Below are 12,742 nucleotides of genomic sequence, written 5' to 3'. Positions count from 1 at the left end.
TGCACTTATGTGGTAAATTTTTTAGTTGTCACCCATATCCGATCTTTATGTGTTTGTTTTCTTAAATAAGAATGCACCTCTGCATACATGTTTTCTTCTCTATGCTTGAGATTATTTTCATTTTTTTAAACAAGCACAGGTCTCATTTGCTTTCAATTTCTCTGGTGTTTCTACTGGTTGTGGTGATAAAAATTCATTCTTTTCTTTGTTGGGTATTTTATTTCCAGTACTTTGGTTGGTATATGATAGAAATTCTGTTTTTTGGTAGTTTATTGTAGGATTTTCTACTTGGATGTTCATAATTTGGTCGGATTTACTCATGGATGTTTGAAAATTTGTTTCCCCCCTTCTTTTTCTTCTCGCTTTATTTTTTAATAAGAACTTTATTTGGTGTATCTCTCAGAAGTCTTGCTATATTAATTATTTGTCACGAACGAGAAAGCCCTGAAAAGAAAATCAGATTTTTTGGAAGATGAAGAGGTACTTTCATATATAGTAGTAGCATCTAATTTGCTTTATACTGAAATTTTCTACGTTGAGGCGGGAATGTTTATATCAAATGACCTGCAAAAGTTTTGTGTGCTTGAATGTTCAGGCACCAAACAGAAAACGCGCACGAAATAAAGAAGGAAATTTGAATGCACGAAGTGTAAATGACAGATAACATTAGTGCCTCAGTATTAAATGGTAATTTTAGTTGTTAGTAGTGAAAAGATAAATGCACAGTTATGTCATAGTTGAAAAATTGTTTTCCAAAAAGAATGCATTAGAAGTCCTCCATTAAGATAAAAAGGGGGGTAGAGAGTAAACAAGAAAGACAACGAATCAATTACAATATAGGATTGTATTAAAAGGGTCAAAATGAGACTACTCAAAATATAGAAACAATACAAAACTGCTTTGTACTATCAGTGAATGGGACTGGCAACAAGTGTTAAAGCAATTATTTTTTTGAACTGCTTCTTAGAAGTTTTACAACCGTAAACCATTTGACATGTTGAACAGAAAAAAAAAATGTTCTGGTTTCTCCACCAGTTCCTACTAATTTAATAGAATTTAGTAGTTGTACATCCAATTCTTTTAGATACATCATTTTAGCTTATATAAATATTTTAGTTGCATTTATTTAACTGGTGCGAGCAGCCATGTAAATATCTAAACACTAACCAAGCTTATCTATATCTTTTAATGTGTTCCTGGTACATTGATTTAACATTTAGAGATTTCATATTATACTAGAGTGAATCTAGACGTAGTGTACTGTTGTTTTGTTATTATTGTTGAATGAATAAGTAGACGAACATCATGAAATCTGATAAAAAATCATGTATTCTTTGTTTCTCTTTACCAACTACCTGGACAAAAATCTCTAATGGTTTCTCTGGTAGTTCTGGTTACTTGAACAAATCGTTAATTATGTAAGTTATCATTTTTTTCAAATTTGTATGAAAGGATATTTGAAAGTCTTAGATGCATTTATGAAGTTTTTTTATACTTATATATCGCCATTATTCATCCTTTTACTTATAATTCATAAATGTTTATCTTTTCACTTCTCCCAAGTCCAATTTAGTTGATTTTGTATTCACCTGTTTGTCGAGGTACCTCTAAATCTCCTATGTTGTGGTTTTTGAGTTGCAGAAGATTGGCTGCTAAGCCTAGGACTCCAGCTCCAGCACATTGTAAATGTTGAATTTGAAGATACAAACAGTTCTTATATTGGTTCAACTGGATAAGGTAGTGAGGTGACTTGGCAGAGTAAATGTTGGTGGTTTTTTACCTATGTTTTCTTACTATCTCTGCCCACTTCAACTCTTCTCTTCTTCATTGCCATCTCTATGTTTGGTGAGTTTCCCCATCATCATCTTTCAAAAAAATTCCCCAGAAAATTCCAAGCTAAAAAATACCCAATTTAAATTGGGAATTATATGCCTAAATTATCTACAAATACTCGATAATTGAGATTGCCTTCTACAAATCATTGTGTAGAAAGTGTATGTCACTCATATGAACATTCTATGTATGATACGCTCAAGAAAAACTATAGTTTTCTTTCATTTGTTTTTGGTAAACTGTTTCTACTATTTGCCTAACAATGTGTTAACCAGAAAATTAGGTATTACTATATAAGTATAAAATGTACTATTGTTTTTCATGTAACCATGATTAGGACCAAGTCTTATTGCTTCCATCTCATTCTATAAGTGCTTTTCTGGTAAGTTTCTCCGTACACTTTTTGAATTTCTCTGGTGTTTCTACTGATTGCGATGATAAAAAAATTCTCTCTTTTTTTGTTGGGTATTTTATTTCACTACTTTTGATGAGTATATGATAGGTTTTCTGGTGGATTGGTAGTTTATTGTATAATCACTGCTGAAATTGAAAAGGTATACTTGGTCAGAGATAGAACAACTATTTAATTATGTTAGTGTTGGCCCGTGCTCATATTCCTATGTATTCAAGTCCAAGGAAGGAGATGAGTAGAACATTTAAGAACAAGGCTCATTTAACCCATTTTCAATCAGATATCGTATCAAATGTATGCACACATACGGAAGGTATACTCGATATACAAATACATGCACTCCCTAAAGAACACTCATGATTCCTATTAAATTAAGACTCAGCTCTCCAGTTCATTTTTTCTGCAGATTCCAAACACATGTAATCCTTCCTCTAATCTTCACCATACCACAATCTCAATTGGACTTAGTCATATGTAATTCAGGCAAGAGAAAGAAGAAAGCAGTTGATGTTCAGGCTAACAAAGAAGAAAGCAGTTGATGTTCAGGCTAACACATTTGTGAGTATCAACAGAATTGGTGACTACACAACCATTATGCAGAACTAACGGAAGAGACGGTGATCCTCAGACCATTCAGGCTAGCATGTTTAGGGACAATCATACAGCAAATACAGACATGATAACTCAACTAATTACATATGGGGTATCAATGACAGTGTTGTCTTAAAAGGAAGGAGGAGACGAATATCATGAGCTTAGACAAGCATTTTTGTATTTACCTATTCATTTTTACCTTATCAAACTATCAGGCACTGATTTAACTATCCAGAAAAAGGGAAGATGCATAGGTGATCTCACAGATTCCATTTTATTCACCGAGATGTAGGAAAAGATGAATAGTTGTTATCAGTCATCAGTCCAACATTTACCAGAAAAGAAAAGCAAGACATGACATAATAGCTTGATAAGGCACATGCTCACATGCTTTACAAAAGACAAAAGAGGATTGCATTGTTTAGTCCATATCTTTTTCCTAACATAAGGCTATTCCATATCTAATCTGCTATCCTTAATCAATTAGCCATAATCCTATCTTACTAAATGAGCATCACAGTTCAAAAGGATGAATTTAAGGATAGCCAACATGCTACTATCATCATTCAGTTAAAATGTTTCAAATACCCTATCAGTTATGCAGTTTGACCAAGAGATAAAAAATAAAAATAAAACTAAGTTCAACAGATTCTTTATAAACACACTCAAGGGAGTTCCTCAATGCCTCTTCGTGAGACAAATGGCACATCCTTTGCATACAAACAAGACAACAGACTAGGCCCATTTAAACTACAGAATCCCATGTCATTGAATCAAGATGCACACACAGAAAAACGGAACATAAAGACTCCTCTTTTAAAGCATACAAACCAGTTTCCAAACAAGGAGAAGGGGTCATGCTTTATAGGTTGTTAAGAAAACAGATGTGCCATTTCATAAATCAAAGGTATTCTCTTCAGTGCACTTAATCAACAAGAAACTCATGGTTCGACATGGACCAAGGAAAAACAGTGTTCCTATTATTATGCATATATATATGCCACACATTACCAGGATAGGATCTCAAGAAAATACACTTATTAACTTCAAAATGAATGCAATAGGAGGACCATCTCTTAGCTTATTTAAAGATTACTAGGTTTTTTCGCTTCATAGCTTAAATTAACCTATGTTAACTATGTGTTCATACAAGGTCATAGGAATTCAGATGAGCTGTTCAGTTCATATTACCCTATCATGCTACCAAAGAGCTTAGAAGAATGAAACCTATGGTGTTGAACTAAGCTAGACTCTAATCTGGCCCCTAGATACACTTATAGTTGGCCCAAGAACCTATTTCTTCATGCAAGACTAAAATCAGGAATGTGGACATTAATTAAACTCCAATTTGAATCAATCATTTCAATTGTAGCCAAATTAAAGTGTAGAAACTAATTAAACATTTCTATTATGACCTATATTAACACACAAATAAAATTAACAATTCCAATTTCAACTAATTCGAAAGCATTTGTAAGTATAGCTGAATAATTTATAAAATTGAGATAAAACTGATTATTTACTTAATTAATTCAATTTCTTGATTTAAACAGAATAAGATTTTATCAATTGACCATTTTTTTTAGTTTTAAACAATTAACAATAATTGTTTCCACTATTTTTGGATTAAAATCTTGATAAATATGTTTGAAATTCTTAAAAAATATACCAAATATACAGTTTTATATACAATGATATACTTGACGATATTTTGCCAAATGAAATAGCTAAATGTCACCTAAATAATTTTGTAAAATCATTTTTGACTTGAAAAATGATATTCCATTCCGTTTGTGACTCAAGAACTCCGAATAATTGAATAAAATTATTGGAGGGAAAAAATTAGGTGTCAACACCTATAATTATCAGGGCTCGTTTGGTCATTTATGAATAAATTATATTGGTATATAATAATACGTAAATTTGATAAGTGACGTGTACTATTCACTGGATTTACATTTTTTTTCATAGATGTTAGTGGACCAAGTGTGATATACAATGTATAATATAAAATAGGGAATAGTGTTCAAAACACACTCAAATTATGGCCAAAATTGCCATAACACACCTAAACTTTGCGGGGTCCTATGATCCCCCCCCCCCCCCGGGCTTTCTTTTTTGTGTATTATTTACGCTTTCAAATGGACAAAGTCACCCAAACTCAAATGAGTCTATGCACGCGCTCATCAAAAGTTATAATCAGACGGGTCCTTTTCATTTCTTTTCTTTTCCAAATTTCAAATCCAAAAAGCTCTCACCTCCCACTCGATTTCTACCTAAATAAGATGTTTAATCACTCAAATCATACCATTTTATTATGCAAAACACTTTGAATCATACTAAAACTAAGTTTAGCTTGCAACATTGTGGTGAATTTTGACCCGAAATCATCGATTTATCTTCAAGGTTGTGTCAAACAGTTAGTGAACTAAAAAAATACCAGGTTAGTCGTGTTCTTTGTCATTATTGTACACGTAAAGTTTATTTTTTCCTATGTTATATAGGATTTGTGACATTGTCATCTGGATTTCTAGGGTTTGTTGAAAAATTGTGGTTTTTTTCTAGTTTAAATTGGGGTTAAGAGGTGTGTAATCTTATGCTGTGTAGTATTGCTGTTGTAGGTGTGTCTAATTCATTTTCACCCCAAAATCTGATTTTATACACTGTTTGGCCTTCTATTGTCACCTGTCTGAATTTAATTATTGTTATTTGATGTGTGTGTGGGGATCTGATTGTTGTTAGCCATCTATTGTTTTTGTATGGGTGTGGTACTGATTGTTTGTACCATTATTGAATTGTAATTTCAGGTATTAGTGGGTTTATATTGGTAACATTAAGATGGTATCATGGTGGGGTTTTGGATGTTAGTAGTGGGGAACCAAAGTATGAGGGTGGACAAATAACAGAGTTTTTGGATGTTGATGTGGATAGGATGTCCTTTTTTTGAACTAAGGTATTAAATAACTAAGGTATACTACAAGTTGTTCCTTTTGTGTTAGCAATACCTAATATTGATAGTGTTGTAGAAATCCAAACTGATAGGGACATTTTGGAACTTTCACAAAGTTTCGAAAATGGGGATACTATTGAAATCTATATTTGTCACATGGTTGATAATTTAGATAATGTAGATGGCCTTATTGCTTTGTTGGAATACACTAGGCCCAATGAGGAATCTTTTGCTGTTTTTAATGAAGAAAGGGATGGGTCTGCTTTTAATAAAGAACCAGCAGCTACTGTTAATCAACTACTGAAACTGTTGCACCTGCTGAACCAGTAGCTGCTAAAACTGCTGCAACATCTCAACCAACAGCTACTGAAACTGCTGCTTCTGATGACCCATTAAGTAGTGAATTTTCTATTCTTGAATCTGACCAATCCACTGATGATAGTTCTGAGTCTAACCAAGCTGAACTATTTAATGAACATAATGCTGAACATGAAAGTGATGATGTTCATGAAGAGTGCATAAATTTGAGGGCTGAAAGGATCGGAGGTCATAGCAGAGGAGGAAAAGATGAGAAAGAATACCAAATGACCCTGGAGAAATTCCTATTGGTGAAGTTGGTCCATATCTGGGCTTTGATGAAACTGCTATTCCAGATACAACCTTGAAAGGTAAGGTTACTGGGGATGAGCCAGTGTATGTTAATTCTGATGCATATAGTGTTGAATCAGATACAGATGATGAGTCAGGGTCAAGGAGGGATAGGAGAAGGATAATTTTTGACAAAACTGTTAAAAGAGTGATGTGGGAGTTGGGGATGGTTTTTAAGGATGTGAATGAGTTTAGGGATGTTGTTACAAAATATGCACTTCAAAGGGGTGTGCAGTTAGAGAAATTTGTCAATGAGCCCAAAAAGGTTAGGGTGAGGTGTAGGGATGGCTGCCCATGGCTTCTATATGCAAGTCTTGACAAGAAGACTAATGATTTCATGTTCAAAACCTACAATCCTAAACATAGGTATATCAAGACTACCAGAAATTACATGTGCAATGCTAAGTACTTGTCTAAGCATTACAAGAATAGAATTACTGAACAACCAATCATTAGGATTTTCAAGTTTCTACAGTTGATTAGGGAAGAACTTAACATACATGTTGGAAAAACCACTGCCACGAGAGCTAGAGCTAAAGTACTCCAAGAAATCAGGGGTGATCATGTGTTAGAGTTTAGAAGAATATTTGACTATAGGGATGAAATGTTGAGGACTAATTCTGGGAGTACTTGTGTTGTTAAGGTTGATGACTCTGGTGAAAGTGGTAGGTTGGTGTTTGAAAGTTTTTATATTTGCTTTGATGCTTTGAAAAAATATTTTTTAGGTGGCTGTAGAAAATGTATTGGTTTAGATGGTTGTTTTTTAAAGGGAATAACCAAAGGACAACTACTGGCCGTTGTTGCTAAAGATGCTAATAATCAAATGTTGCCTATTGCTTGGGCTATAGTGGAATATATGTAGCAGGTCGTATGTTTTCCGATTCGTATTTGCACTTGCCTCATTTAAAAAGAAAAGTGTCTCAGGGAAGTGCGGTTGTCAATCGTACCGGGAAAAAGGAAAAAATATACTTTTACATGAATGCCACTCTAAATGGATATTATTTTAGAGTCGCCACCTAATTTTTAGGAAATTAGGAAAACCAGTTCGAAAAGGATTCATTTAAAACGGTTAAATTTTAAAAGAATCCTAATCTTACCAAAGTTCGGGTAAGGGTTCTGGTGATCCTCTGGGGAAGGTGTTAGGCACCCCGGTATTAAGGATCCGTAAAATACGGTTGACCTACGGGTTCTAATAGTATGCTTTTGTAGATATGAATGTTTATAGTGAAAAATTGTTTTGGCTTACATTTCCACAACAAAAGATTTTAGTCATTCATGTGAAATATATCACGTTTCAAGAAACAAAAGTGGTAAAAAAATTCCCAAAATTGGGTGTTTGGGTGTCGGACTAGAACACTTAGGCTAATACCCGAAGGATCTTAACCCAAGTAGAACCCTACATAAATCCACCCAAAATAGTTTTGAAAAAAAAATTAAGTATAGAAAGTAGTTTTTAGAAAAATAGTTTTAGGCATACTATTATAGCCCATATATTAATCGTATTCTACATATAGAGTCCATTTTATTCTATTTTTCGTCAAGTTTTATTTTTTAGTCTAAGTTTAAATAATCACGATTAGTCCCACAAGTTCTGAACATTAGTCCAAATCAGTCCATATGTCAAAGTCCACAGGTTTCATAAATGTTCAATTTGGTCCTTAATTTCACAAAAATCGGCAATTCTAGTCCTTCTAATCAAATCAGTCCCAAATTTGCATTAACGCCTCAAAATTAGTCTCAAATTTTGTAGCAAATTCATTTTTTGGCGACTTTAAAATACGTGATAATCCTATAAGGGCTCCAATTTGCATAATAATTGTGCAAGTAACAATTTAAAGTACATAATTAAATAGAGATAGAGAGATTGGGCCGACCAAGCCCAAAAGGAGGTATTTATGCAATCGGGTTCGTCTTAAATCCAACGCATGCTCTATTTTTCTCCAAGGGAAAGGTTGACTCGATCTAGATACGTTAGTGCGCCCCGTTAGGACCCACCAACGGGTTTGAATGGACAAAGATACAAACGAGTATACATGATACTAGTATACATTCATGAATTAAACTAAGTACAAAATTAAGACTGCAATAATTATTACAAAATCAAAAAATGAATTACAATTTATTGGGTCTAGCCCACTCAACAATCCATGATGGCAAGTAACCAAAATGGCCCAGATATGGAATAAGCCCAAAAGAATAATAATAATCATCCATACACAGGTGAGAGGCCCAAATAACAAGCCTAGACTCTTCTTTTCTTGAAAATTTTCTAAGTATCAAGGAGTGGTATACATGATCTACCACTGGTATACTACTCCATTTTCCCCAAAATTTTCTAAGTGTTAGAGCTATGATATGCCTGATATACTACCTATATACCTACTAGGACAAAAAGCAAAACCCTATGAAGGGCATACCCTTTGTCCACCTAGTGGAAAGGTAAGTTGACATTTGTATACACTCAAATGTACCCAACATACATACTTATTCTCAATTAATACTCACTTCAAGAAGAACCAATACATAAATCCCTCAATATCTTATTTTTTAGGGCTAATCTTAAATTTCTAATCAGCTTTAGCAGACTCAGAGGGCCCCAAGGACCCAACAAAACAAATCAAAGATCCAACAACACTTAGAGGGACTAATGCATCCTACTTAATCTCAAGTCAAGAGTCTTACTTCTAATCACAGAAACAGTCAAGGCCCCAAAGGGATCCAAATAATGCAAGGATAAGTAATGCAAGGCACAACAGTGTCAAAATGATTCATAAACAGCAACAACACAGTCAAGAGAATATGGAAAACTTCAGGACAGCCAAGCAAATAACAATTAGGATGTAAAGGTAAGGAACATAGGGGTACAGAACTAAACAATGAGAGAGAGATAAGAATAAGGTCAAGGCCACAATCAACACACTCATAGTCTTAGTTTCCAGTTTTTTTTTTTTTTAAAGAAGGAAAAGATAGGCATTAGCTAAAGGGAATGGGCAGTGAACAAGTGATCAAACACCATAAGATGGAGGGATACACAAACAAACTACCAAACACACCAACATGTTTCTATTTCCAGTTTTAAAGAGTCAGTAATCAGAGAAGGGGTAGAACTAAGGGTTAAATGACTTAGAAGTCATACCTGTCCGGTGATGAACCAATTCAAATATCAAAAACCATTTTTTTAAAGTTTGTTTGTTATCAACAAAGATGTCACAGGAGCAAAATTACAAATCCAGGCCATTTTAGCTTAGTTTTAATCCCAGCAAGTTCAATGACAGCAGGATAGGCAAGTCACAGGTTCATTAAAGCATTAGCAGGGCCTAAAAGTAGTTCATACTCAGTCCATTATGTAGAATTTGCACAGAAAATACACAGGTATTAAGTAGGGGCTTCAAATAGCATAGATATGTTACACCTCGAAAATTTCGTGTCGTTGTGCTGTAAATAGACTAACGCGAACTTAAGGTAAACATGAAGTTCTTATGACATTAAGGAGAGAATGTGGTAGCTTCAAAGCGTATACGATAATGTTTTAAAGTTATATGAACCGGTAAAACTAAGTTTGTCGAGGAGAAGTGGAGTATACGTCGTGTTTTGGAAAGGTTTCGCAAACTATCGAGTTAAGGATTATTTAGTAATGTCTTGAGGAGAAGTTATAAGGCTCCTTAGATGGTTAATGAAGTATTAAACAAGTGTTAAGAAGGTTCCATAAGGATTGGAGATCAAACAACTCAACGAGAACAATTTCGGGAAGAGGGTGAGTTATACGACCAATTATACGGTCCGTATAACTTTATACAGTCCGTATAGTGGTCCGTATAACAGTCACAGTGAAGGGTCATCACTGGAGAGATTATACGGTCACTTATACGAACCGTATAAAATTATACGAACCGTATAAGTGTCTGTATAATCCATTACGGGCAACTTCTTTTTTTTATATATATAATATAAAGAGGACCCAAGCTCTAATTTCTCATTTCTCATGTTCTCCACACCTCTTGAAACCTCTAGAATATTCCATACACCATATTAACACATACCCAAGAGAAAGCAAAGATTAAACACCAAAAATTAGTACAATCAAGTGTGTGGATGCTCACTAGGGTTAATAGAAGTCAAGGTTTCCTTTGGAATTAAAGTTGGAGGTTTTCTCAAGTGAAGTATCTTCATCCAAAGATCATTCCTATATAATCAAAGGTGATTTTTACATATATTTCATGTTATTAAAAGTATTGAGTGGTTGAAAGACTTGAATTGGAGAAGAAAGTAGAATATGGAGCCCAAATATGGAAATAATGACACTCTTGAATAGTAACTTGGCTTGAATCATAGTTCTTGATATGCCATGAGTATAATCTTGTTGTGAAGGATACAAATGATGTTAAAGAAGTATTATTTGGGAATAAATATGGTGTTATGTCATAGCTATGGCTATGGATGACCTTGAAAGGGCGTTTTGAGAATTGAAAAATGTTTAACGTAAAGAAGTTTATTGATTATGATATGATGGGCGTGCTATTGATGTTTGGGAGTTGTTTATTATATGGAGGAAGTTGTTGAAACAAAGGAAATACTGCCCAATTTTTGTTAGCTCTTAATCGTTTTAGTTGAGACTTAAGTATACTTCCAATTATCTAATTTTAGTACGAATTCTCTTGAATGTAGAATCGTGAGCTTGGGAGGAAAGCGTTTAGTTGATAAAGTTAAAGAGACGCAAAGGTATGTAAGGATAGTCCCCTTCTTTCAAAGGCATGACTTCTATATTATGATTTCTTTTCTATATTTCCACGATCTTCTTACATCCCAAAAGATGAAAGTTAAAGATTCTTAAGAGCTTCTTATGAGATAGAGATGAGATATGTTCTATGATAATGATAATGATAATGATAATGATGCTATCATGAGCTTGATAATCCTATCTTTATGATTTCATTGATTTTAATTCATGTTGTCTCACCTCACGATATTAGTTCTTTCAAGGTGAGGCATAGCGATGATGATTATTGCATAATGTAATCGGAGGTTACCGACCTTCCGTCATTCCGATAGAGTTATAGCTTTCACTTGGGCTCTCATGCATGCTTTACACTATGTATATGTTTAATTACACCGCGCCTATTTGGCCTGGCAGTCACCACTACGATGGGCTTAGTGGGCAGCTATGATGGTGATTACACCGTGCCTATATGGTCGGGCAGACACCACTAGTGGGCGGTATGAGATGTTTACCCCGGACGCGGGCTAATGATGATCACACCGTACCTATATGGTCGAGCAGTTTACATATGCATACTTGATATGATTGTTATACCCTTATTTTAAACTGGTTAAAGTAGAGTACAACATATTAGAGATTCCTAAATTGCTTCACTTTAAGGAGTCGCCACCTAATTAATTTAACGGTGAATTAGGACACCTAATTTATTAACTAAGGTAAAGCTAACTAAACCTCCGTTAATAGTCTGTTTAATCAGTGTTATTCTAGGTAAGGGTTCTATATTATCCTAAAGGGAAGGGGTTAGGCATCCTTTAGAATCCGTTAACTACGGTTATCCGGCCAAACTTAGGTTAATTAATTAAAGTTAAAGATGTAAATGCAACATTTAAATTTTAAGAAATTGGCTTGTAATGCTGCTAATGTTTTAAAAGGAAAATATAGGCTTGTAATGCTGCTAATGTTTTAAAAGGAAAATATAAGTTGTTTAAAATAAGACTTGTACATATTGCTAAGGCTCTAAATAATAAGGCTATTTAAAATAAGACTAATAATTTGCATAAAAGGAGATTTTAGAATGCCATTTGAAATAAAGTTTATAAATGTTGCTAATAGTTTAAATGGAAGTAGAATAATCCTATTCGAAATGAGATTTACGAAATATGATAATTTACATATAAGTAGAAGAAGATGCGAGTTTGTGCAATGTTTTAATAAATATTTAAAGCAAACTAAACGATGAGGTATTAATTGACTTTGAGTTTTAGAAGTATAAATGAAATACAAAATAGCTAATAGGTTTTCTTTATCCCTTTTATTATCTTTATTAACTATGCTTAATTAAGAATATGCGTGATTGATTCAAAACTTGACGAGTTATTTAAAATATGCTTGAATTTATATTTGCGTATTAGTGATGTTTTGAAATTAAGATAATAAGAATAAAATATGATTCCTTTAACTAAAAATATGAATTTATGCTGTCAATTATTCTAGAAGTAAATATTATAGATACTGCAAATAACTTTGATATAAAAAGAAGAAAATGAAACTTATGGGGGATTAATTGTGAGTTTCTCTCCTAAATTCA

At 33.7% G+C, this 12,742-nt stretch overlaps 1 pseudogene; it reads right to left on the bottom strand.

The window, feature by feature from the left end:
- LOC132601263 (phosphoglycerate kinase, cytosolic-like) overlaps positions 1-3,112 on the bottom strand; it is a 33,429-nt pseudogene extending 30,317 nt beyond the window's left edge.
- Between the last annotated feature and the right edge of the window lie 9,630 nt (positions 3,113-12,742).

The sequence above is a fragment of the Lycium barbarum genome, chromosome 7 (genome assembly GCF_019175385.1).
Source record: "Lycium barbarum isolate Lr01 chromosome 7, ASM1917538v2, whole genome shotgun sequence".
Classification (NCBI taxonomy): domain Eukaryota; kingdom Viridiplantae; phylum Streptophyta; class Magnoliopsida; order Solanales; family Solanaceae; genus Lycium; species Lycium barbarum.
The sequence above is the reverse complement of the archived record's forward strand: the minus strand, read 5'-3'. Positions and strand labels throughout refer to the sequence as shown.